General features: G+C 36.9%; 3 long non-coding RNA genes across 5 annotated transcripts; 1 reads left to right on the top strand and 2 right to left on the bottom strand.

Annotated features, from left to right (window-relative positions):
- Nucleotides 1-248: 248 nt before the first annotated feature.
- On the bottom strand, nucleotides 249-10008 carry LOC139139155 (uncharacterized). 3 transcript variants are annotated; one of them, XR_011553733.1, is made up of 7 exons: nucleotides 9362-10008; nucleotides 6362-6460; nucleotides 5866-6036; nucleotides 4684-4732; nucleotides 4105-4243; nucleotides 2588-2672; nucleotides 249-2364 (listed from the first exon to the last, which is right to left on the bottom strand). It is a non-coding gene; the product is annotated as an uncharacterized lncRNA (long non-coding RNA). The 3 variants fall into 3 exon arrangements; XR_011553732.1 differs by lacking the exon at nucleotides 5866-6036 and having other exon boundaries at nucleotides 9362-10004; XR_011553731.1 differs by lacking the exons at nucleotides 4684-4732; nucleotides 5866-6036 and having other exon boundaries at nucleotides 9362-10000.
- Nucleotides 10009-10035: 27 nt separating this feature from the next.
- LOC139139156 (uncharacterized) lies at nucleotides 10036-17472 on the top strand. The gene is made up of 4 exons (XR_011553734.1): nucleotides 10036-10284; nucleotides 12255-12356; nucleotides 13456-13535; nucleotides 14508-17472. It is a non-coding gene; the product is annotated as an uncharacterized lncRNA (long non-coding RNA).
- A 1209-nt stretch (nucleotides 17473-18681) lies between these two features.
- Nucleotides 18682-22907, bottom strand: LOC139137964 (uncharacterized). Its single transcript, XR_011553517.1, has 3 exons — nucleotides 22669-22907; nucleotides 19712-19743; nucleotides 18682-18820 (listed from the first exon to the last, which is right to left on the bottom strand). It is a non-coding gene; the product is annotated as an uncharacterized lncRNA (long non-coding RNA).
- Between the last annotated feature and the right edge of the window lie 4346 nt (nucleotides 22908-27253).

Here is a 27253-nt window from a genome sequence, read left to right as displayed (position 1 = left end):
GTCCTCTTAGAGTCAATTTAATCCTCTTTCTATCAGGTTCCATAGACAAAGCTTGGATATTAATATCACTTAGGAGAAAGAGGATAAAATGACCTAGTCTTGATGTATATACCCAGTACACTAAACGCTGACAAACTGCATAATCCTGTAAGAAACAGTAAAGAAACCCCAATAAAATGGCATTTTGTCCAGTGAAAGGGAGAGAGTTATGGTGGTAATCTGTGAAAGAAATCACACAGAGAAATGTCTTCAGTGTTATTATGATTATTATTGATAAAATGAAAATTCCCGACAAAGTTTTACAATTACGGTAAATATGACTTGACAAACCTTTATGCTAATAATAATAATAACAATAATAATAATAATAATAATAATTTGAATATATATATACGTAAGCAAATAATAAGTGTAACTTGGTACGAAATAAAATACAGCAAAACCTGTGTTATCTCAACTTTGCCTAAATAGAACAGTAAAACTTTAGAGGTTTTCAAGTCCATTGCCTATCAGCACAATGACAAATATTCCTAAATATCATTTCAAAGATTTCCAGTCCAAGTGGAGATAGACAGGTTTTGCTGTATGTGGAAAATATTTAAAAAACTACAGGACTCTAAAATGAGAAAGTGCTGATGAAGAATTTAAAAATATACAGGCCAACAGTTCAATGAATGGCATAAAAAAACATCTGATTCCAAAACATAGTGTCAATGACACTGTCACTCCAATTTAATCTAGGTCATTCCCAGTGACTAGAATACATTAAGCCTGTCAAATAAGTAATTCTGAAGAATAAATTCTTTGAATTGAAACTGAAAACATTGCTTCAATGACACTTGGCTCACATTTGGTTTGATGTGACAGGCCAGAGTGAGTATATTTAAAGTTTATTCCTGAGAACATGCATACCAAGTTTCAAAGTAATCAGATGAGCAATTTCAGACCAACACAAATGATAAAATGAGTTGCTAAAAATTTATATAAGAAATTATCCTCATCATATCAATATGACAAGTATGGTTATCCTCAGTGATTTTTATATAAACTAAAAACAATTGTGAATAATGTTTAATATTTCTAGTGGCACATGCCTGATCAGTAAGTACTTGTTATGACCATAAAAACCATAGTGAGGTCATCCTTGAAAACAAAATCAATTTTAATTGCAATTGGTATTGGAGAAAAAGATCACAAAAAATAAGCTGGAAAAGTATAAAAAAATTCAAACGAACATATTATGTAAGTGCTAGATTGCTGAATTAGGAGTTCCTGGGACCGGTGGTATACCAACAATATTTTTATCATAGGAAATACCAAAAAACTTGCTGATACAAATGTGACCAACATTTGCATAAAAGTCAGAGTACTTTCAATAGTTAAAATATCTATTATCATGCTAATTTAACAAACACCTACTAATAGCATCCCTACAAAGCTAAAAGCTATACTTGAGAGCTGTCAGATAAACACTACGTGAGAAAATGCTTTTATGAGAAAGTAGCAAATTTACCAAAACATTTCCTTAAATATTCAAAGTGGACAATTTCAATTAAGATTTCTGAAGTAAGTTGAGCAATATAAAGAAATGCTAACACATATATATGTACAAATTTTTTGTACATTTTGACATTAACAGTTGATAAGGGCTCCCAAGGAAGCTGCACATTGACTTTGGAAGCTGTAAGACCAGCCATATCAGACAAGAAGCTGTCAAACCAAACACATCAGACAAGAGGCTGTTTGAAAACACTACAAAAGTCAGATAAAAAAATTGCATATGCAAGGTATTTGTCCTTTGATAATATCATAAATCAGTCATAGTCAGTGGCTTGTAGTCCAAATATCACATGGTGAATGTCATCTGAGCAGTTTTAGTGAAGACTACATTTGAGGACAGACAAAATGAATGAGTCAGCTTATCTGATCAGCTTCCCATCTCTGACAGCAAAGCAAAAAATAGTAAAAATGAAAAGTTTTCTTAATACTCCCATTGAGAAAATAGGCATACATACAAAGTCCTACTTTTGATGTTTCATGATTTTCAGAAGACATTGTCTTGCTATGACCAAATTACACATTTCCCATAATAGCAAGTCCTAACTGTCTGACCCTACCCTGGATTGTATTTTTTTTCTTTAGATGTGAGCCAAAAGTATTCTAAAAACTGACATGCACTCTTTACAGCTCGAGCATAGTCAAAGTTACACAGGAAATGCACTACCATATAAGAAAGGAGTGCAAGAACAAGATTATTGCTTCAAGGAAAATAACAAACTGCTTAACCTTCTCCTCATGCACCAAAACACCCAAACGAGGTAGTCTGCCATCTTTTCCTCCTTTCACAGAAAGTTTTCCAGTTTCCTATGAAGAAAGAATAATCATGGTAAAAAATATTAACCAATATAAGACAAGGTTCTTTATAAAACTCTGAAAGGCTTTGTTCTTAAATTTGTCCAGCATGTGAACACGGAGTTAAACCACTACTGTGGTGACAGAAGCTTACTCAAAAGTGACAAGAGTATAATGAACATGACACAATATTATCAAGTTATTATGTTGAATTACTGAGAGATATCATACTTACATCAACAATGGTTACAATCTTCCCCAGTGCACTTTGACCTCAAAGGTGATCTCCAACACTCTGATAACTGCCAATGTTCTGATCCCTATAGGGAAAATGCCAGAAATATTGTGCATTATATGTCTTATCATTAAAATACAGTCTTTTTATACAATCATTCTAGGGCAAACCTGTTGATGATATTACATAAGTCTAGCATATTGCATGTCATTCCATTTTAAATTTCAGGTGCATCTGACTCAAAATTGCATCGAAATGTAAAACAATATAAGGTAATAGAGAGTCAATGAATCATTGACTGTACAACTATGTACTACAGCACAATATTCTACCCTACTCAATACTGTACTACTCAATAACAAAGCAAACATGGATAGATTTATTGCGATGCCAACCTTTCCAACTTTAAAAACATAGGGCCAAAGTCACTGAAGCTACTATAGACATGGATACAAAATTAAGTATTTCCTGACTATATGAAATCATCTCACTAAGGTCATCCTAGGGACCTGTAAACCAAATATTAAAGCTGTCTGACCAGCAGTTTTGAAAAACAAGTGACCCAACAGTCGACAGAGGTATGCCGTGTTATGTAGAGAATAACTTTTTGTGACACATGTATTGATGTAGAAGGTGGATATCTTTGATAGCTCATTTCAGGATGGCCTGACCAAAAATGGCAAAATTAGCTGCAAAAATACAAAATTGAAGATTTCATCATAATTTCAATATATTACATTAAGATAAAGCCTAGGAACCTGTATACCAAATATCAAAGGCATCAGACAAGTAATTTTTGAGAAACACATTTTTTGACCAAAAATGGCAAAAAATGCACCAAAAATACAAAATTGCAGATTTCATCATAAATTCAATATATCATACTTAGTTGATCTGTAGGAACCTGTATAATACACACCAAAGCTGTCAGACAAGTGGTTTTGATGAAATAAAGTTTTGACCAAAAATGACAAAAAAATTCCTTAAAAATACAGATCCTTGCATATTTCATCACAATTTGAACAAATCTAAATTGGGTTATCCCTAGGGACCTGTATACCAAATAACAAAGCTGTCTGACCAACAGTTAAAAAGAAGAAGATATTTTACAAAAAACGCCTTTTTTGGCACTAATTTGCATATTTTCAACAATGTCAAAAATTGAAAAACTAGTTTTTCATAATCATATTTTCCATGTACACAACATATATCAAATCAGTAAGACTACTGCGGTTCTCAAGATATTTGAGTGGACGGACGCCTCAGTAACGGACATAAATACATATATACATACATACAGACTGACACCAGACGGATACCCATCCCAATGGCTTCTATAGACAATAGTCTATAGTAGCTAAAAACAGAGACCTTGGAGTAGTGTCTATTCATTTATGTGTACATTGTTTATGAAACTTCCATTAAGGTACCAGAATAGCAATTTACATGTCATTGCTTTGCTGTCTATCATATTATGCCCGTGTTTCATGCTTGTAATACCTGGTAACAAGATTTACCTTTGACATCAATGTTTTGTAACAAGCCATACGTGATGAGACTGTCTTCAATTGCTTTCCAATCAGCCTGAAGCTCATCTCTGGTTACTTGTGGTGAATTTGAATTTTGCTGGATGATGTATATCATACCCTCTACAATCTGTACAGAGAAAAGATGTTGGATCTTGAAATACACAGTATGGTATTTGGACTCTGAAACATTCGCTATAGTTCATCACTAATGAGCAATCACGATGATATTCATGAAGCAAAAGAAGATTTTGCCATACATATTTTTGTAAACATTGAAAGTTGACATGTAATTTCCCCCACAAACTTCATATACAAATGATGGCTTGTTTGAATGTTAACAGTATGTAAAATGTTTACCAAGCTTGCCATGGAGGCCCCTGGCACTGAAGGTGAATAGTGAAATGTTTCCTGAAGAAAAGTTTGAGGAAAATGTATGCTTTTGAATTTGTGGTTTGTACTACCTCAATTTAAACTCTATGGTTCACTACTGAAGAAAGTGACTACAGGATAGAGCGCTGTGTGAGTGAAAAACATATTACAAAATGAAATACAAAATTAATTATATACTTATATGTCTTATTCTCCTCCTTCGCTTCTTCCTATCTTTAAAAATTATCTTTCCATTATCAATCGGGAAACCATTTTAGAAAATAGAAAATAAAGTTGATGGCATTCACTGTTTGATACTGAAAATGGTTAATATTCATGAACACAACGTGTGCGGAATTAAATCAGTTTTCACTTGAGATTGAATCCAGCTACTTTGAAACTGAAGATAATTTGACATTGAGGATATGTGAACATATTTGTGTAATGCCATCGTTCCTTATGGATTGTGAATGTAATTGACGCATAGGCAGGTGTAAAACCAAAACATACATTGCACGCACAACACAGCCAAAAACTTATACATCGCGTGCAATCCTATTGGACACTATTTTCACTGGCAGCGACTGTATAATTACACAAATGTGTAAAAATTGTGCATTCCGGTGACAAGTGCCATAGGCAGCTACGCTTTGAGACACACTGCACATACACACACCTACACAACGTATCATGACGTGTACTTGGTTTGCACACTGACACAATTTTGAACACTGGGTCCACCTGTTTTTTACAAAGTTCTCATCCATATTGTGGCAGGCAGGTGTAAAACCAAAACATACATTGCACGCACAACACAGTCAAAAACTTATACATCGCGTGCAATCCTATTGGACACTATTTTCACTGGCAGCGACTGTATAATTACACAAATGTGTAAAAATTGTGCATTCCGGTGACAAGTGCCATAGGCAGCTACGCTTTGAGACACACTGCACATACACACACCTACACAATGTATCATGACGTGTACTTGGTTTGCACACTGACACAATTTTGAACACTGGGTCCACCTGTTTTTTACAAAGTTCTCATCCATATTGTGGCAGGCAGGTGTAAAACCAAAACATACATTGCACGCACAACACAGTCAAAAACTTATACATCGCGTGCAATCCTATTGGACACTATTTTCACTGGCAGCGACTGTATAATTACACAAATGTGTAAAAATTGTGCATTCCGGTGACAAGTGCCATAGGCAGCTACGCTTTGAGACACACTGCACATACACACACCTACACAATGTATCATGACGTGTACTTGGTTTGCACACTGACACAATTTTGAACACTGGGTCCACCTGGTTTTTTAAAAGTTCTCATCCATATTGTGCAATTGTGTATCAGTTATTTTACTCACTTGTATGCAAACAAAACATTGTGTAAAGCTTCCAGTAGTATAAAAAGCGACCTAGCGAGCAATATAGCTGTGCTGTGTTTTGTAGAGAATAACTTTTTTTGACATATATTGATGAAGGTGGAAATCTTTGATAGCTCATTTCAGTGGCTGGACAAAGAAAGGCAAAAATAGCTGCAAAAATACAAAATTGCAGATTTAATCATGATTTCGGCAAATTTAGGCAAATGTGAACATCACAAAGTTTACAAAAATCTCTGTATGATATAGTTTTTGATATTTCAAATATAAAGTTTGATTATTTGCATATAAATTTTATGATCAACTTGGATTAAACACAAAATAGGTTAGTTTAAAGCATGATCAATTATGATAACTGTTACAGTATACTGTAAATATTGGATTTAGATAGGTTGCCTATCATCTCTGAGAAGATTATTCATTTGATAGAAGACACAGTATAATACATTGCTATGGTGAGAACGGAATTAAACCTTACCTTAACTTTCTCTATGAACTGCAAAATGGCCCTTCGGCCTAAAGGTCATTGACGTCATTCCATTGTAAGGAAAGAAATCAGGCCCATCAATCATTTTATCTGCAAAAGAAAAATAGTGACAACATCACTGTTCGCTCCCATATAGTTATCAAAACAAGTTAACAATTGTATGAAACATGGACATACATATACAGACAGACTGACATACACAGACTGGCACAGAGTGATGACATTGACCCCAAGTGTGCCTTGGCCCATGGAGAGTGATAAAGATATAACAAACAGCTGAATGTAATGATAAAATAGTTATGTATAGGCCTATACAGGCACTGAGAGTGAATATGTTACAGCAATTTGATTAGTTTCTTTTCCTTTTCTACTTCTGTGATAATTTTTAAGACATCAATCAATCTGCAAGGCAGTTTATGTATTGACAAATATGTTATCTTATACAAGCACACAGTAAACTGTTCTTGATTTTTCATTTACAATATTTGACATAGACTGAAATACATAACATGCAACCAATGTTTACACTTTGCCCATACACCAGATACATGGAGAAATTTCAACATAAATCATTACTCAGAAAACCCTATACAGGGAAAAGTAAACATTGTTTTCTTCCAGAACAGCTGGTGCATCCACATCTGGAACAACTTACAAACTTAACCAAGTTACACAAGGATGATGACACAAGAGATAAAGTTAAACTGTGGTGAACTTGACTATTCCTTTCAAATCCTTACCTAACTTGACATCTTAAACTAAAATACACTGCATGGTTAATTACGCACAAAAATACATCGGGGTGGACCATTTGATAAGAGACGGTGTCTGGAAGATCGATAAGGTACATTATCTTTTTTATCTGATCCATTGTACATTCTTTTTCCCCACTCTCCCACCTTTTCTTTTTGTCAAACCTTCTCTGGCTGAATTTTTTATTGGCATTTGTTTTGAATTTTTTCAAATCTGCAGGATTTTTACTGCATTTCAACACCAAATAAAGTTACCATATCAAATGCTTACTAAATCACCACATTATAAACTCTTTATTCCAGTAGGTATAAAATTACCAAAAAAAATCTTAAAAACACAAAATGAAAGATATCCCAGTAAAACTGAGTTTCGCAAAGTTGCCCCAAAAATTCAAAATTATGGATTTTAACTAAATTTCAATATATCTTATTAACAAAAAGCCTAACACCGGTTTACTAAATATCAAAGCAATCAGACTGGTAAATTTTGAGAAACAAATTTTTTGACCAAAAATGAGAAAAATTGCCCCCCAAATAAAAAATTGCAGATTTCATCCTAATTTTAAACATATCTCATTAACATAAACCCTAGGAACCTGTACACAAGATATCAAAGCCACCAGATCACAAGTTTTAGGAGAAAAATTTTTTGACAAAAAAGGCAAAATTGCCCCCAAAATAAAAAAAATTTGCCAGTTTCAACATACCTTCAATACATTATATTGAGATTAATCTTAGATACCTGTATACCAAATATAAAAGCTATCAAATGAGTAGTTTTTGGATAAAAATTTTTTTTATCAAATTGGGAAAATTGCCCCAAATTACAAATATGACAATATCAATACAATTTGCACAAGCATGACTGAGGTCATTCTGAGGAACATGAATATGAAGTTTCATAGCAATCAGACGAGCGATTTCAGAGAACAAGATTTTTTGACTAAAAACTGAAAAAATACCCTAAAAATACAAACATGCAAATTTCATCCAAATTTTTGCACACATACTTTAGAATACCTAAAGAAATCTGCGTACCAAGTTTCAACCAAATCTGACCACTGCTTACTGAGTTTTAGCCATTTGCAGGATTTTTCCTTTTCCCCCCCTCATTTGCATATTTTTGGCACTGACATGTTCATTTGAACAAATTCACATCTCCACCCCTAGGTGCACCTGTACACCAAATACTAAGACAGTAGGTGCTACGGTTTAGGAGTTTTTGATGTGGACGGACATACATACATACATACATACATACATACAGACGACATTTTTCCACCTTATATGAATACCTCCCATTTGCATATATACATATGCATATTATATGGGAGCTAAAATAAATTATTTGCTTTATCAGTTGACCAAGTTTGAACACATGAAGTCTGAGACACTGAACCTTATGACTACGCTGGCAGTAATTTAATCGCTTTTGGCGGGAAAGAAAGACGGCAAATGACTATCATTGGTTACAGATAATCTTGCGAGGCTGAATTAGAATGAAGTGTAAACAAGGGACATCTGTGTGAGGAGCAGATGAGAGGGTTTCATATGTTCTACCATAACATTTCTCAGCACTGTCCAAGCTCTGCATTACTGACCGCAGAGCTGAAATTGTTGAGGAATAATCACCTTATATAAGTATTTCCGCTGCGTAGAAAATTTCCTGCCGTGAAAACAGTAAAACGTATAGTATAGTATATAGCAATGACGTTTGAAAATCAAACACAGGGCACACCATTTATGCGAACCCAATCGTAACTTGATACCACAAGCGGTGCGAAAAAGAATTTTGGCGGGTAAATCTCTTCTAGTTGAAGTTTAGCCGAGGTTGAATTTGATTTTTGTTAGCCTTCTACTCACATAAACATACCTACACAATAGTTTTTGGCAAAATGAATTAGTATCTCATAAAACACGACTTATCTTCTCCCCGTCTGTCTAATACTGTGGTGGTGAAATGATGTATGAATTCCTTCACAGAATTACCTTAGTCATGGCCTCTGCTACACAATGTCGATGGATATGTAAAACGGTGACATGAAATGTTAGATATATATAACAGCAGATTCAAAGACGTTTAAGATCATGTTGTAGTCCCAATTAAGTTCAGCTGCAAGTTGCCCATGCCTTGACGATAAAATGATGAAACACCCAACATTTAAGGAAACAAGAGTGAGAACACTGTAAATAAGACCGTGGTGGGGCCTGTCATGGAGGTCGGACGATCGTGACTTACCGTTGAGAATTTTCAAGCTGAAGCTCTTCCTGTGACATGTTAGCGACATGCGGGCTGTTTAGTCCAGAGTTGGCCATTGTCTTCACCGTATACCGGGTACAAAGGGCGGGCGGATAGTTTTGAAGAACACAGTCACTGTCCTGCGTCCCAGTGTTGAGGCACCCGCAAGTGAAATAACAACTGAAAGGCGCGGTCCATCGCACTTGTACTTGATCATGTTTATGATAGCGGATGCAGGGTCAAAGGTTATGAGACGCTCCCACACAAGGCCGATCAAAAATGTAAAGTATCATTATTGCCATATTTTTTCTCTATCTTATTCACACCTGAACGTTGACACTCATTATCGTAAATATGAACATTTTCTCATGATGATTTCAGGGGTAAAAGTATCAAACAGTGGAAAGCAAACTGGGCCACGTATATTGACCTCTTACCCTCTTTACATATTCGTGCCTCCGCCCCTCCGTCCCATGGCAACATTGAACGAAGGTCGAAAAACTTGAAAATTAAACTTGTTGTGTAATTCAGTGTGTAACTTGGAAATGACATGCAAACGTGGCAAGCATTCCTGCTTAAAATATGACCCTATGTGCGCAATCGTGCACGTTCCATTCCAGCCACCGCGCTCATGTATACGGCAGTCATAGCAACGTACCATCGTCATTCGCAGGCGGCAGAAGTTGCAACTGAAAAATGACCTGAGGGCAGCGCTGCCCTCAGGGCAGCTCCAACATCTGCACAACATTCAATGACGTCACAAACTATTTGAAAAATAGTCCCCGTCCGCGTAAGCGCGGCAAGTCATGGAAGTGCCGACACACGCTGCAGAGAGCATACCCGTAGTCGTACCTTAACCCTGCACTGTGTCAGAACGGTCTTTAGCTTGCTGGTGTGTTATTTCAAAAGTATGAAGCGTAAAGGTAAGTCAAATTTCCCAAGACAAGTTGAAAATACATAATATATCAACAAGTTTGCCATGATCACACGGTCAACTTGCAAAACGTAGAAATGCAAGGTGGTGTCACTTCGTCATACCTCCATCGTCGATGGTACGTACTCTGGAAAGCTGCAATCATTGTTGCGGCGGTCGCTAGCAAGGCTTGATGACTTTGTAGATGACTTGGTACGCTTTGTACGCGGAAGGGTTGCGTACGAAGTCATGCTGGCTAGCGACCACCGCTACATTAGCGGAGTGCCCTGATGCAAATGGCATCATACAAGCGCCTCCCATGGAGTGCAAACAAACAAAACTTTTCCAAAATTGCATGATGTATAATCGCCTACGTCCATGAATATCTACCAATCTGCCCAGAGAGCAGCGATTATATATCTGCTCTGCCCTCAGGGCAGACATACATTTTCTATCCTTATAGCATTGCGTAGTGTCTAGTATCTACCAATCTGCCCCAAGGGCGGCAATATATCAGAGCTGCCCTCAGGGCAAACATATACGGTATTTCCTATCATTACAGCATCGCTTAGTGTAACTCTACCAATCTGCCCTGAGGGCACCAATATTTCAGAGCTGCCCTCAAGGGCAAACATATATTTCCCTATCATTACAGCATTGCATAGTGTATATCTACCAATTTGCCCTGAGGGCAGCAATGTATCAGAGCTGCTCTTGGGGCAGACATATGCATTTTCTATGCTATCTACCAATCTGTCCTGAGGGCAGCAATGTATCAGAGCTGCCCTTGGGGCAGACATACCGGTATACATTTTCTATGCTATCTACCAATCTGCCCTGAGGGCAGCAATGTATCAAAGCTGCCCTTTGGGCAGACATCTACATTCTCTATGCTATCTACGTATCTGCCCTGAGGGCAGCAATATATCAGAGCTTCCCTGGGGCAGACATACATTCTCTATGCTATCTACCAATCTGCCCTGAGGGCAGCAATTTTTCACAGCTGCCCTGGGGGCAATCATACATTTCTTATCATATCTACCAATCTGCTCTCAGGGCAGCAATATATCAGAGCTGCCCTCAAGGCAGACACATTCTCTATGCTATCGACCAATTTGCCCTGATGGCAGCATTATAATAGAGCTGCCCTTGGGGCACACATGTTTACATTCTCTATGCTATCTACTAATCTGCCCTAAGGGCAGCAATATATCAGAGCTGCCTTCAGGGCAGACTTACATTTCTTCTCCTATACCAATCTGCCCTAAGAGTAGCAATATATCAGAGCTGCCCTCAGGGCAAACACATTTCCTTACCTTACAGCAGTGGATAAGTGTATATCTACCAATTAGCCCTGAGGCAGCTATGTTAGAGCTGCCCTTGGGGCACACATGTATACATTCCCTGTGCTATCTACAATCTGCCCTGAGGGCAGCAATTTATCACAGCTGCCCTCAGGGCAATCATACATTTCTTATCGTACCTACCAATCTGCTCTAAGGGCAGCAATATATCAGAGCTGCCCCCAAGGCAGACATATACATTCCCTATGCTATCTACCATCCGGGCAGCAATTTATCAGAGCTGCCCTCAGGGCAATCATATATTTCTTATGCTATCTACCAATCTGCCCTAAGTGCAGTAATATATCAGAGCTGCCCTCAGGGCAGACATATATTTCTATCCTTACAGCATTGCACAGTGTATTTACCAATCTGCCATGAGGGCAACAATATATCACAACTGCCCTTAGGGCAGACATACATTTCTCATCCTATCTACCACTCTGCCCTGAGGGCAGCAATATACTGTACATATATGTTGTACTTACAAGCATAAAATTCTCTGGAAGATCTTTGAGAAAATGACCTCAAGAAAGTTCAGGATGTTTTTTATGACAGTTTGATCAAAGTGAACATTGTTTTCATGAACTTTCTTGAAGAAATGAATTGATATTTAAGTTGTTGCCTTGTTTTACAGATTTTTCCATTCCATGAAGTATCAGTTTTTGAAAGGAATTGCAAATAGGAGAATTGATGATCTCTTGAAATTGATTTCTGCAAAAATTCAAACCTACTATAGGTAAGCTCAAATGTTATATACATGGATACTATTACCACAGACCATAGACAGTATAGTCTTCCCCCTCTACTGTCTATGCATGCACAGACCTTAACAAATTGGCAAAGTTCTTGTGAAGTTACAGCTATTTGTTTCTCTGTTGTCTTCTTGATTTGTAAATTTTATTTAGAGGAATGAAATCAATGTTTCTTAGGAGTGTGACACTTTCTCATCAATATTCTTCATTTTTTTCACCCAGTTCCAACTTTTTATCTATAGATCAAAACCCATTTTACATACAGCCATGTATCTTGTTGTCTTGTTTAGCCAAAGTTTTTAAGTTTAATACCCGGCTTAAGTCAAATGAAAATATAAGCCATGTTAGGTTTTTAATGATAGTATTGTCCCACCACAGGGAACAGCCTTTTGGCACAAGTGGCCATGAACATTGGTCGTCACATAGTTTAAGGGAAAGGTTACCCAGTGATCTGGTGTTAATCAATAAAATAATCTAAGAAAAAGTGGTGCGAAATCAGTCTTTTTTATTCCCTTGCAATTATTGATAGCGCAGTGGGCCCTTTTAGAATTCTTTGGTTATAGGTAGAAGTGACGTAAGGGCCTGGTAATTACAATAGTCAGCTGCTGGGGAAGCCCTATAAGCCTCAGTGCAGTGGGTATTACAAACTGAAGGCACTAGTATGTTACATCACTTCCACTTGTAACCAGGGTCTATTGAAAAGACACCATCACATTATCACTTTGTGAAAGTGAATAACAAAGACAGATTTCGCTCCAGTTTTTCATAGATTTTGTTTTGATGAACACAGAATTGCTGGGCGTCCTTCCCCTTTGACATCTGTTAATTCCATAGGTTTTACATGTACTCATAAATATGTGTAAGGTTTCTGTACTGTGTGACGTCACACGTACCACTTGTGAAATGTGCCTCAACTGGTTTTCTACACGTAAGCAAATTGAGTATAATTTGAAGCCACAGTAATCAGGCATTGCAGGGATATGTTTCCACATTGCTGGTCTGTTTGTATTCAGGGTTTGTGGTATTACAGGGTATATGACATGTTCAACAAAAGTTTGATACTGAAAATGCTTATTTTTTCAGATGTGTGCAGATGCAAAATATTTTGCTCTCAACAGTATCTGTTTTCAGTCACAGTCTCTCTATCACTCGTCTGGAAACAGGTATTGTTAAAGGTGTCAATCACCTATACATTTGAAGTGTGATATGATTTGCTGTCACAATTATGCTCTCCTTTTCTTGCAATCTGGTGTTTCTTTGCATCAAAAATTGATGTAGTTAAGTTCACAGTATACCGTAGTTCCATTTTGAATCAAAATAATTCAGTAATGTAGATTTCAAAATGTCTGCAGGAAAATGTGTAATTTGTCTCTGTGAGATGCAAATAGGTTCTTAATAATATGCATGACTATTTGTCTCAACTTTCTGACACAAAAAGAAAGGTGTTCATCACTTGTTTGTCCATATGCTCTGTCACAAAGAAATTAGGCATGTTTCCAGACTGGTGGTAGAGAGACTGTGTTTCAGTGCTGAATAATCTATGATTCATTGAACTGCATTGTCCTCATATCTGTCCCAGCTCTTATTTGTCACTGCCACTTCACTGAATCATGAATAAATGCTTTAATCATGTCACAAACTTGTATTCCTTGAAAAATTTGCATATGTGCATATAATTCTTAAAAACACTGCCCCTGCTCCATATTATTTTCTCTCTGGCTAGATTATTGTGCACTTGAACTTTGCTTGTATCGCAGTATCCATCCTGTCCTCTAGACACTAGAGGATACAGGACATACTTAGCTACAAAGCAAAGGCTTGTTTGAATACAAGAAATTATGCTGTTAGTTGATCACAGAATCATATTGTCAATTCTTCATATAGTACTTTAAAAAAAGATTCACGTGATGTGTAACTAATGTGTTTGTAGATGATAGTTTTACAGACAAGGCTAGTTATTAACTTCTTTCCAGGCATGTTTCTATTTTTTTGACATGAAACCAAATTGCTGAAATTTGCTGACATCATATTAGGTACCTGTGTAGTCTGCACAAATCTTGTAAATGTACGATAACAATGCATTCACCAAGAGAGTGGGGCCAAATATTCATCAATGTCTTTGCTTTATTTTTTAGTTACCTTGAGAGGTTGCAGCTTGCTGGCTGACTATCTAAAGTTAATAAGAGCAGCGAGGATGGTGCACAAAGAATGCTTGAATTGGGGTTTGACAAGCGTGTGAAGATGACCACTACAGATGGTATTTGGGATGTGCCATCTGATGAAAAGTGTTTGTGTATAGCATTGGCCTGCCTAAACACATACAGTGAACCTATGTATTCTGCATGTACAGCTGATGAAGTGTGTCAACAACCACCAACATGTAGTGATGAGAAGCTGCTTCAGCTGACTTCAACAGATATGATCAGGGATTTGTTTGATTGGAGTTTGAGTGAGGATATTTTGGATAGTCCTACATTGAACTGTGTGTTGGAAAAAGCTCACAATGAAGCTTTTTCAACATTTAAAGTGAAAAGTTGGGTTAAGCTCATAAAACTGCTACATCCATATAGGAAAAATATTAACAAGAAGAAAAAAAGAGAAACTCAGCTGATCATAGCTATGACTTTTCTTGTGGAAATTCAAAAAGACCAGTCAGATGCACATCTCAGGATGGAGACAGAGAATATGAAGTAAAGACAAATAAAAGACAAATTGATCTGTTTGAGATGCGAGAGGATGAAAATCAAACTTTTTATTAGCTCTGCTGTCAGCGATGCAGAGCTTGTCAAATAGGCTGATTGTCTGTCGTCTGTCAACAATTGCCTTCTCCTCTGAAACCACAAGTTCGATTGCTTTGAAATTCAATTTGCAGTCCACTTGGGGTGACCTCACTTAAGTTTGTTCAAATTGTGGTGAAATTTGCATATTTGTCATTTTTGTCATTTTTGGTAAAAAAATCTTTAAGAATCTTCTTCTTCAAAACTACCAGTCAGATAGCTTTGATATTTGGTACATATGTCCCTAGGGATAATCTTTTTCAGATTTGTTCAAATTGTGCAGAAATATGCAAATTTGCACTTTTAAGGCAATTTTTGCCATTTTTAGTCAAAAAATGTATTTCTCAAAAAGTACTGGTCTGATAGTTTTTAAATCTGGTATACAGGTTTCTATAGATGAACTAAGTAATATATATTGAATTTCTGATGAAATCTGTAATTTTGTAATTTTAGGGCAATTTTTCCCATTTTTGGTCAAAAATGTGTATTTCCAAAACTACTCATCTGATAGCTTTGAAATTCGGTATACAGGTTCCTACAGATGAACTAAATGATATTTATTGAAATTATGATGAAATCTGCAATTTTGTAATTTTGGGGCAATTTTTGCCATTTTTGGTCAAAAAATGTGTTTCTCAAAAAGTACTGGTCTGATAGCTTTGAAATTTGGTATACAGGTTTCTACAGATGAGCTAAGTAATATATCGAATTTCTGATGAAATCTGTAATTTTGTCTTTGGGGGGCAATTTTTCCCATTTTTGGTCAAAATATGCGTTTCTCAAAAAGTACTGGTCTGATAGCTTTGAAATTTGGTATACAGGTTTCTATAGATGAACTAAATTTGTTCTTTTGAAATTATGATGAAATCTGCAATTTTTATTTTGGGGGCAATTGTTGCCATTTTTGGTCAGAAAATTTTATTCTCAAAAAACTACTTATCAGATAGCTTTGGTTGACATGTTCTTAGGGATGATCCAATGTGATATATTGAAAGTATGATGAAATCTTCAATTGTGTATTTTTGCAGCTATTTTAGCCACTTTTTTCTGGCCACTGCATTGAGCTAGCAAAGATTTCCACCTTCTTCATTAACATGTGTCAAAAATAGTTATTCTCTACATAAACACAGCGGAGCTATATCGGCCGCAAGGTCGCTTGTTGTATAAAAACTATGAGTTATTTAAAAATTCTGAGACACCGTTTTATCTGTAAGATTCTCTACTGCTGGTTGCTGTTTGTTTCACAAATCAGGACACTATCTTTGTACTAACACTTTATTTGGTCAAAAACATTAACTCTACTGAGAAATACTGGATTCAAAATAAGTATCATGAAATGTGCCTCTCATCCTACAGCACCCATTTACAACTGGATGTAATTTTCATTACTTCTTTTAAACATAGTTATCAGTTCCCCCAGTCCGGCTGGGCTGCCTAGCGGCCATTTTATTCCAATTTTTTTATGTATTTGAATTAAAACCCAAACATCCCTAGACAGATTTTGTTCACTCTTAGAACAACAACAATGTATTATGGTGTTCTTATGCACTTCAATTTATTTTATTATGATCCAACATGACCATGGGTATGTGGCACACTATTTTTGTCCCAAGTACACAAACATGGCCGCCACATAACCATTTTGATGTGATTTTCTCACATTTAACTAATTCACCCCTCTTACCTGTGATGAGGCTGCCAGACAGTAATTCAGACACTGTAATTGAAACACCTTAATCCAGCTGGACTGTGTCATCAGCAATGTTTTGTCTTCACCAAATTGACAATTTTACTTGCATGTTATGTTTTACAGTATAAAAATAGTCATCTAGTGTTTAATTTGAACTGTATACACTAAATCTGGATATTTTTTAATCATGAAAACATTCTTAGTAGCTGCTTGGGCTTTAGAGGCCTGTTTTGTCAATAAACAGAATATTTTTTTTTATTTTGGTGAAGTGTGCTTTACTTGAGTGTTTAGGGATGTTTTCAATTTATGACTCTTGTTATCTCATAGGGTTTGAATAGACAGTGGTTATGGGTCAAATGACCGCCGCTTTTCTGATTTTGATCACAGTTTTGATTCTCTGTGGTCAATGTTAGACCACCTAGATTTTCAGTCATTTTGTATTTTGGTTGAATATCATCTTTGAATCAAACACCTGTTAAACACATTGCTTCATTAGTTTAAAAGCTTCTTGGTTTTGGAAAATATTAAAGAAATGCTATAGAAAGTGTGATAACTAGGAGCATCCAACCATCTAGAAATTTAAAATATATATTTGCCTGTAACAAATTTTTTTTGTACACATAATAAAGCTAAAAGCAATGAGTGTTTACAAGATGTCACAGCTATATCAGGAAATTTGTTCTTATAAATTGTTATGACACAGGGTACTGGCAAAATGTTCAAGTTGACATGAAGAGGTGTCTTTAATATACAAATTTTGTTAGCTTTTTGGGCACTGGCATTTTGCTAATGACCACTAAAATTTCAATATGGTGGTCAACATGGACCACTAGACAAAAAAGTTAATTTTGAACGCTGGCTTACGTGTGCACAGTAAAATATTTTACCCATAATTCTTCCTGATTTGTACCATCAAAGGTTGCCATTTTAAAAACCTTTATCAATTTTTATCTAGGAAAAGTACATTTAGGAATTACATTGAGTGTCAAAATCAAAGTCATAGAAATCACAGTATGAATGTAAACTTACTGCGGGTGTCACACTTTGGATCCAAGGAAACAAGCAGATAACCAACTGAGGTGGCCAATTTCTGTTTAAAGTTAAAACGTAAATTTCCTTTGTATTGTCAATAGAAAAAATATCTTTGTTTGACTTAACAGGTGCTTCAAGTATCAGTTTTACTTCCAAATCTTCTGTATTGCATGAAAAATTTTAAAGGTTTTGATCGCCTAGCTCTCTCAATAATGCCTGCTTTTTAAAATAATCTGACGTGGTAATTGAAAATAAGTCTCTGTCAGTTTCCAAAATTTGTATCGGTAGTTTACAATATCGTCTACACATGTGAGCTATGCCTGGCTTGATTTGGGAATCTCTGATGGTACATATCAGAATGAATCATGGGAAATTTGTAGTACTGTGGTGTGTTAAGGTAAGCTAATAGTTTAGCAGTGTGCATTTTTCTGTATACACAATATCTCAAGGAAGGGTGAACGGATTCCAACTAAATTACTAAACTGATAAGTTTTCGAAAGGTGTGGCTTGCATGTTAATAAAGTTATCAAAGTTACAAACTCACATTTTAATTGTAGCAATTATGTAGTTGGCTGTTCTGAATCAAACAAGTATATTCAGTTCTTATCTGGTTCTAGTTTTCTATGTATTATGATTTTGAATTGAAAGTCTAATTTATGATTTATTTCAGAAGTTACATTTGGGTATATAATCATTTCAAGAAGTGATAATAAACCCAAATGTAACTTCTGAAATAAATCATAAATAGAACACTCATATGTGGACATTACTTGGTATGACCACATATCATTTAAAACAAATACACAGATATTTCAAGTCAATTTATTAACTGTTTTATTAGCATAACAGTACTAAAACACCTGTTGGAGAAGTCTACAAAGCCAGGCAAAATTTTATGATGATCTTGGTCTGATGATGCCCTTCAGCCAGTTTTCTCTTTCTTGGAAGTCTAAAAAATGAAAAGTGTGGTGACAATTAGTCAGTTTTAACTGTAGTTTGTATGTTATCCAAAAATGTATTGCTGTGACTATACCAAGCACTGATACACACTTAAAAATGAGAAAAACATGCTTATTTTCTGATACACAAATGATAAACAAGTGACATACAAATGCTCAAAATACATGATGTACTTTGTATTGGCATGGAACACATTGATCAGGGTGTCAACTGCCATAGAGGTGTAGGGCAATAAAGCCTTTGATACCATTTGGCTGAAGTACATCCTCCTCTCCATAAAAAGGAGGGATGCATGGCTCAATTTAATTAACCCTCAACCACTTGTACTGATACTATCTGCTTTTAGCTCTAGGCAAGAACAATTGTTTGATTTTAGATAGCCAAACAGTGTTGTGCCATCTTTTGATTTACAGAGGTGGATACAAAGCATACAGGGCTAACTACAGACCAATAAGTAAATGAGTGTAGAGATGAGTGGCATTTACTGTGGAATACCGTATTTTCACTTGAGTCACGTGATATGGCGGCCAATTTGAATTTTGTAACATTGTAAACATTGCATGTCTTGGAAACCACTGGGCCAATCACATTCTAATTCGATGTATAGGAAGCAGTACCCATGCTCAGTACAGGAATTTACACACAGCAAAACATACAGAAGATTAAACAATAATATTTAATATCAGTAACTGAAGATATGCACACTTCATCACAGCTAATCTGAATTATATATAGGAATGTGTAAAATTTATATTAAAGCAACTGAACAACTGTTTTTTCAAAACGCTTTCACTGTAAGAAATTTTGATATTAAGCTATATGTATGTGTCACAGCACAGCTAAGGAAGTGGAATATTCATCAGGCTGAGAAAAAACATACCTTTCAGGGTCATTTTGCTGGATATAGTTGATCTGGAAAAGATTTACAAACATATCATTCTTAAAAAATGTAAGCAATATGATAAATGTAATGACAAACAACAACTCACATTACAAACAACTTGATTCTTGTCACTAGTACTTGAAGATTAATATATACTTGTGATCAGTTGAATTAATGGGTGCAAGTGGACAACCATGTCTAATTCACAAGATAAACAAAACAGTGTTTCTGGCCCATCTACAATACAAATGTACATATTCTAAAAGGAAAATACACAGGCATTTTCCATGAGCAGTAAAAATTTTGTTGCCCTGTTGCCTTCCACCATTTTAAGTTTTGTTAATGTAGCCTAAGGACTCAATAATGTAACAGTATTGTGTATCTGCAAATCTTGGCTCCTAAGAGATATTGTTTCCCTCAGGGCAGATTGGTAGAAATACACTATGCAATGCTGTAAGGATAGGAAATGTATGTCTGCCCTGAGAACTGCCCTCAGGGTAATGGTACATACACACTATGCAATGCTGTAAGGAAAGGAAATATATGGCTGCCCTCAGGACAGATTGGTAAATAGCATAGGAATGTATGTCTGCCCTTATGGCAGCCTAATATATTGCCCTCAGGGCAGATTATTGCAATATACACATGTCCAATGCTGAAAGGATACGAAATGTATGTCTGCCCAGAGGGCAGCTCTGATATATTGCTGCCCCCACGGCAGATTGGTAGATAGGACAAGAAATGTATGTCTACCCATAGGGCAGCTCTAATATACACTGTGCAATGCTGTTGTAAGGTCAGGAAATGTATGTCTGCCCTTAGGGCAGCTCACACATATTGCTGCCCTCAGGACAGTTTGGTAGATATACACTATGTAAAGATAAGAAATGTATGTTTGCCCTGAGGGCAGCTCTGAAATATTGCTGCCCTCAGGGCAAATTGCTAGATATGTACTATGCAATGCTGCAAGGATAGGAAATCTATGTCTGCCCTGAGGGCAGCTATGATATATATTATTGCTGCCCTTGGGGCAGATTGGTAGATAACATAGGGAATGTATATGTCTGTCCTGAGGGCAGCTCTGATATACTGCTGCCTCAGGGCAGATTGATAGATAACATAGGGAATGTATATGTCTGTCCTGAGGGCAGCTCTGAAATATTGCTGCCCTCAGAGCAGATTGGTAGATATACACTATGCAATGCTGTAAGGATAGGAAATGCGTCTGCCCTGAGGGCAGCTCTGAAATATTGTTGCCCTCAGGGCACATTGGTAGATATACATATATCCGATGCTGTAAATATACTGTGCGATGCTGTAAGGATAGGAAATATATGTCTGCCCTGAGGGCAGCTCTGATATATTGCTGCCCTCAGGGCAGATTGGTAGATATACACTATGCAATGCTATAAGGATAGAAAACTGTATGTCTGCCCCGAGGACAGCTCTGAAATATTGTTGCCATCAGGGCAGATTGATAGAGATACACTAAACAATGCTGTCAGGATAGGAAATGTATATGTCTGCCCTGAGGGCAGCTCTGATATATTGCTGCCCTCAGGGCAGATTGTAAATAGCATAGAGAATCTATGTCTGCCCCAAGGGCAGCTCTGATTATTGATGCTCTCAGGGCAGATTGGTAGATATACACTTATTCAATGCTGTAAGGATACTGTGCAATGCTGCAAGGATAATATATATATATGTCTACCCTGAGGGCAGCTCTGATATATGCTACCCTCAGGGCAGATTGATAGATAGCATAGGAAATGTATGTCTGCCCTAAGGGCAGTTCTGAAATATTGCTGCCCTAAGAGCAGATTGAAAGATATACACTATGCAATGCTGTTAGGATAGGAAAAGTATGTTTGCCCTGAGGGCAGCTCTGAAATATTGCTGCCTTCAGGGCAGATTGCTAGATATGTACTATGCAATGCTGCAAGGATAGGAAATGTATGTCTGTTCTGAGGGCAGCTATGATATATTGCTGCCCTTGGGGCAGATTGGTAGATAACATAGGGAATGTATATGTCTGTCCTGAGGGCAGCTCTGATATATTGCTGCCCTCAGGGCAGATTGATAGATAGCATAGGAACGGTATGTCTGCCCTAAGGCAGCTCTGAAATATTGCTGCCCTCAGAGCAGATTGGTAGATATACACTATGCAATGCTGTGAGGATAGGAGATGTTTGTCTGCCCTGAGAGCAGCTCTGAAATATTGTTGCCCTCAGGGCACATTGGTAGATATACACATATCCGATGCTGTAAGGATACTGTGCGATGCTGTAAGGATAGGACATATATGTCTGCCCTGAGGGCAGCTCTGATATATTGCTACCCTCAGGGCAGATTGGTAGATAGCATAGAAAATGTACATGTCTGCCCTGAGGGCAGCTCTGATGATATTGCTGCCCTCAGGGCAGATTGGTAGATAGACACTCTGCAATGCTATGAGGATACAAAATGTATGTCTGCCCTGAGGGCAGCACAGATATATCGCTGCTCTTGGGGCATATTGTTAGATTGTTGGATTATGGATTGGTATGATTGCGATTATTAGATATTTACTATGGAGGTAACCAAATATACACCATGCAATTTCTGAAATGTGAAAAGTTTTAATTGTTTGTCTGCACTCACTGGGAGGCGCTTGATTATGATGCTATTTCCATCAGGGCACTCCGCGACCTAGCTGCAATGATTAGACTTCGTACGCGACCCTACTGCGTAAAAAGCGTTCAAGTCGTGTACAAAGTCATCAGGCCTTGCTAGCGACCGCCGCTACAATGATTGCAGGCTATGCGCCATACTGACAATAGACCATTGACCATGGAGGTATTACGGAGTAATACCATCATGCAATATCAACTACGTTTTGCAAGTTGACCATGTGATCATGGCAAACTTGTTGATATATTATGTATTTTCAACTTGTTTTGGGAAATTTGACTTACCTTCACACTTCAGTCATTTGAAATAACAACAGCATCGCTATTTTCAAGATCGTTCTGTAGCTGTCACAGTGCAGGGTCGGGTACGGCCACGGGTATGCTCTCTGCATGCAGTGTGCTTGGGTTCTTGCCGCGCTTACGCGGATGGGTACAAATTTCAAATAATTTGTGACGTCACTGAATGTTGTGCACATGTTTACTCGGCTCTGAGCTGCCCTGAGGGCAGAGCTGCCTCAGGTCATTTTTCAGTTGCAACTTCTACCGCCTGCATCGTCATTCTCCGCCGCACGTCGAATACGCGCTTCATAATTGCGGTAAATACGCGCTGGAAAGAACTCTCGACCGTGCATGTTGCCGTGCATGCCGCGGTGCAGAATGACCGGCTGTGAGAGAAAGAATAATCGATCGGGTGAACCAGCAGAATGCGACTGTTTCTATTCCCTTTTGTATTAATGATACCTCATTTCTGTGGAGGCTATTATTTGTTTTAACCACGATGTAAGTTCTCCAGCGGCAACAGAAACTAAAATACGGAATGATGTTTAAAAGATTACACACCATCGTTTAGCTAAAACAGCCGTGGTGTAACTTGCATAAGGTTTGTAAGCATGGGGGGCCAGGATGACGAGATTATTTCTTGAAAGGGGTGAGCAAATTTGAGGAAGGTTTACATTACTTTATTGATGAAAAACAGTAATGAAAGGGGGCAAGATAATACAGAGCGGAAGCTTAAGTGACGGAACTGCAAGTAAAGCCAAACTTCTGTGCGATACTTTTAATCCTCGGTCCCTCTTCCCTAATAGACGAATCCTTCTAATCTCATATCCGCCATAGCTGGCTAGCCATGCCAGTCTACTATCTCAGCGACGCGACAGAAGTTTGTTTAACTCTTTTCAGTCTTTTGGCACAAGAGAATTCATCTCTAACAGCACGATCCACATGAAGAATTTTTTTATTCGAAAAATTTAAGTGTGACCACAACTAATATTGTTTTCATTTTGATCTTTGAAAGGTCTGTAATTTCGTATGCTGCTCTCACTGCGCTGCATGATACATGTACTAGACCCACCCACATCAGTTGAGTTTTGACGTAAACGCTTGACGCTAAATCGTATTGATTGTTTGTCTTTTTCTGAGATTAAATTCAAACTATATTTTCTCAGAGCTACGTTTTCTTCACCCGGAACTGCATACGCTCTTTATTAGTAAATTCAAACCTTGATGAAGACTTTTTGTCAGTTATTGGGCTCGGAAACCGTCTCAGTGTTTGCTTTGTGCGATCGTGAGGCAATACAGTTCTCATAGTACTCCATGGCGTTTGATGTCGAATGACTTTACTACTCTCCTAAACTACGCTAACCCGTCGGGTTTGTAGGCACCAAAAATTACTTGCCCGGCGATAAAATCTGCTAGCCGGTGAGCTCTGGGTAGTGCATTTGCTCATCCTTGCATTCTAATACCATTCTGAACGGAGTACTCGGGTCGCTTCCAGAACCCGGAAGTAACAGTGCAGAAAGGTTGTCGCAAAGGTTGTCTGAGTGATCGATCCAACCAAACCGTTTTTCGGGTCGAAAATTTGAATTCGCATGCATGGCTATATAATGACTATCAAATAAAAAATCGCCAAATGAGTTTATTCGCACTTTGCGAGTATGGCTCCTATTGTTATGTTTGCAAACCAGAGGGCAATCCCGCATGTCATGAAAAAACGGTCAAAAAATCAACCGCTGCAGTGGATAATTATCTCTAATTCAAGATGGAATAAATTCCCGCCAGATCATAGAATAGCTTTAGTTTGTCAACAAACCAATGATGACCAATTTTGTGCACAGTGATCTTGTTGCGTTGAATACAAACCATTAATTTCGCCTCTGGTCAGTGCCTTTCACAAACCATAAGTTTTCTGGTTAAGGTATTAACCAGTATTTCATGCTCAAAGACACATAAGTTTGCCCGCAAACCTAATTGGAATAAATACTAGACAGTGTTCTGAAATTTCAATCCAGAAGAATTTGCAGTGTATAACTTGTAACGACGCTGTATGAGGACAAACAGCCTGAGAAGACTTTGAGTGTTGTTTTGACAACACAACTTCTCCTCTTTGGTGCAGTTAGACCAATATTGAGTATCTTACAGTTAATTTCAAAATAGCCTGGAATTACAACGTGCTTGGGTGATTAGAAAAAGGTTTCTTGTTTCCCTTCTTTTACACAATTTGTCCGACTTTATAAATGCCCAAAATTACATCATAAAACCATTACAGTACCACTTCTCTTTATTGAAAATGACACAATATCATTATTTGTTCGTGTGTTGTGACTGTATGTGTGAAAAAAAATATTCAAATTTTAATATTTCATTAGTGGCCACCAAGATGTTTTAATCCTAACATAGTCCTGTTGTTTATATTGTCTGATAAAATGTTGCAAGTTCAATCAATACTCTGTTAGCGCATTTCAACCGACTATTTCGGTGACTAATAAAGAATACAAGATTTGTAATAAAATCAAAGACGGCAACACTTTTGTAAATGGCACAGCGTGTGTTCATGTGTGTCTATTAATGTAGAAACAAAGTTAATACAGTGTTATTTGCAATCTCAAGATTCATTACTATAACACACATAGCCCCCTTGAGTATAATACAAATTTGAACCTGCATCAAACAGCTGATACATGGGGTATGTTTTTTACAGAGAAGACTTTGCATCTTGTGAATGATGTATCTGAATAAATCTTCTCATCGAAATATTTAACATAAGAGGAACAAGGTTGTTTGTTTTCTGAAGTTTACTTTGTCAAAAATTAATCTAGATTTTCAAATTCATCTGTACTCGACATTCAGTTCATGGTTTTTAGAGCAGCTTGTTCCTTGCAATAATATGACCATACATATCCAAGTTTTACAGCTTTTAATAGTGTTAGGCTGTGCAAGGAACTAATATTGGACAATTAAACATCCACATTGACCGCTGAAATGTCATTTTGCATAGAACGCTTTATATCATGAGGTATAGCTGAAGAAATCTCCTGGTTGCATTGTTGAAGGAACAAGATTGTTGTTATTTTCTTCATTTTGTAATAGATTAACCAATCATTTTGTAATAGATGAATCTAAAGCATGGCCTGTGTTCTGCTTAGGAGTGTATAGAGTTCAGAGTTGCTGGTTCTTCATAGTTTGCATTTCTGGAGCACATAAGAGATATGTCAGAGTCTCCTATACTTGTTGTTTATATAACAGGTTGGAAGGTTGACAACACAATTTGCCTGACTTTCTGAACAATACGAGATCGACAAATATTACATCGAAAGACAGACACTTCTCTATATTACAAATGACACTGTATCATATATCTGTTCGTGTGGTGTGCCTGTATGTGTAAAAGGAAGCTTGAATGGTTGACATTTTAGCGTGCTTTGACTTCATTTGAAATTTGCCTGACTTTGTAAACAATGGAAAATAGTCAAAATAATATAATAAAGAAAGATACGTCTCATTATTGCAGCAGTAATACTTCTCCATATTGCAAATACCACTGTACCATATAACTATTCATATGTTGTGCCTGTATGTGTAAAACGAAAAATTAAAATTTCAGTATATTATTACAGCGAAAACGGAGTCAGCGTGGACTCTCTGTTGTGCGGCGCAGCAAAATAAGCGCAGCAAAGACGTTTTTGAAACATAACACAATTTTGTTTTTGTTCAAGACATGGATATATTTGTCTTACACATCCATGTATGAAAACAAGACGTTCAAAAACGTAGTCCTGGTAACGCCAGCACGCCTTTTGAATAGAAAGAAGATTTCATGACATTTGCTACTTTGTCTGTGTGTTTTGTCTGTAAAAAACGTCAGTGGCTGCGTTTATTTTGTCACGCGGCACAAGAGAGTCCAAGCTGACTCTTTTTTCGCTGTTTTCGCTGAATGAGCCCACAAGATTCTTTCTTGTTAGTTGTAGAGTAACATTGAAGTCAGACTGTGTGAGAAACTGCTGTACATTGGTGAAACATTGGTTTAAAAACTTTTTAAACCTTTAATGAACACATGTTAAGTGATTTGAAGAAATGATACATATCATGTGAATGACATATGTGCCTTCGGGTCGAGGTATTTTAAGGAACAAGGTCGTTTTTAATGTCTTTTGTATTATACTTTAACATACAATTTCAAAAAGAAAACATGATTTTGTGTAAGGTTAACATACTGAGTGTGACCTGTACTCTGCACCGTTGTGTGTACTTTTTAAAGTGGTTGCTCATTGAAATTTTGGAACCTCTATCTGTTGTTAATATTGTTGGATGAAAGTTACTAGGTCAATCAATTAATCTTTTTAGCGTATTTCAACATGATCGTAAACAATTTCCCCGACTAATTAAGAATACAAGATTTGACAGAAATAATATTAAAGACAGCAACACTTCCTTCTTGGTAAATGACACAGTCGTTTGTTTGTCAATATGTGTCTGTTTGAGAAAAAAAATATATATTAGAAATGATCTTAATATGTCAATAAGTTTGATAGTGTGTGTCTATATAACAAGAATATTTCAAATTTCAATGTATTATTCCTCACTTGGTTCTTTC

Source organism: Ptychodera flava, chromosome 8 (assembly GCF_041260155.1).
Source record: "Ptychodera flava strain L36383 chromosome 8, AS_Pfla_20210202, whole genome shotgun sequence".
NCBI classification, from domain to species: Eukaryota; Metazoa; Hemichordata; class Enteropneusta; family Ptychoderidae; genus Ptychodera; species Ptychodera flava.
Note: the sequence above shows the minus strand (reverse complement) of the source record. Positions and strands in the feature narration are given on the sequence as shown.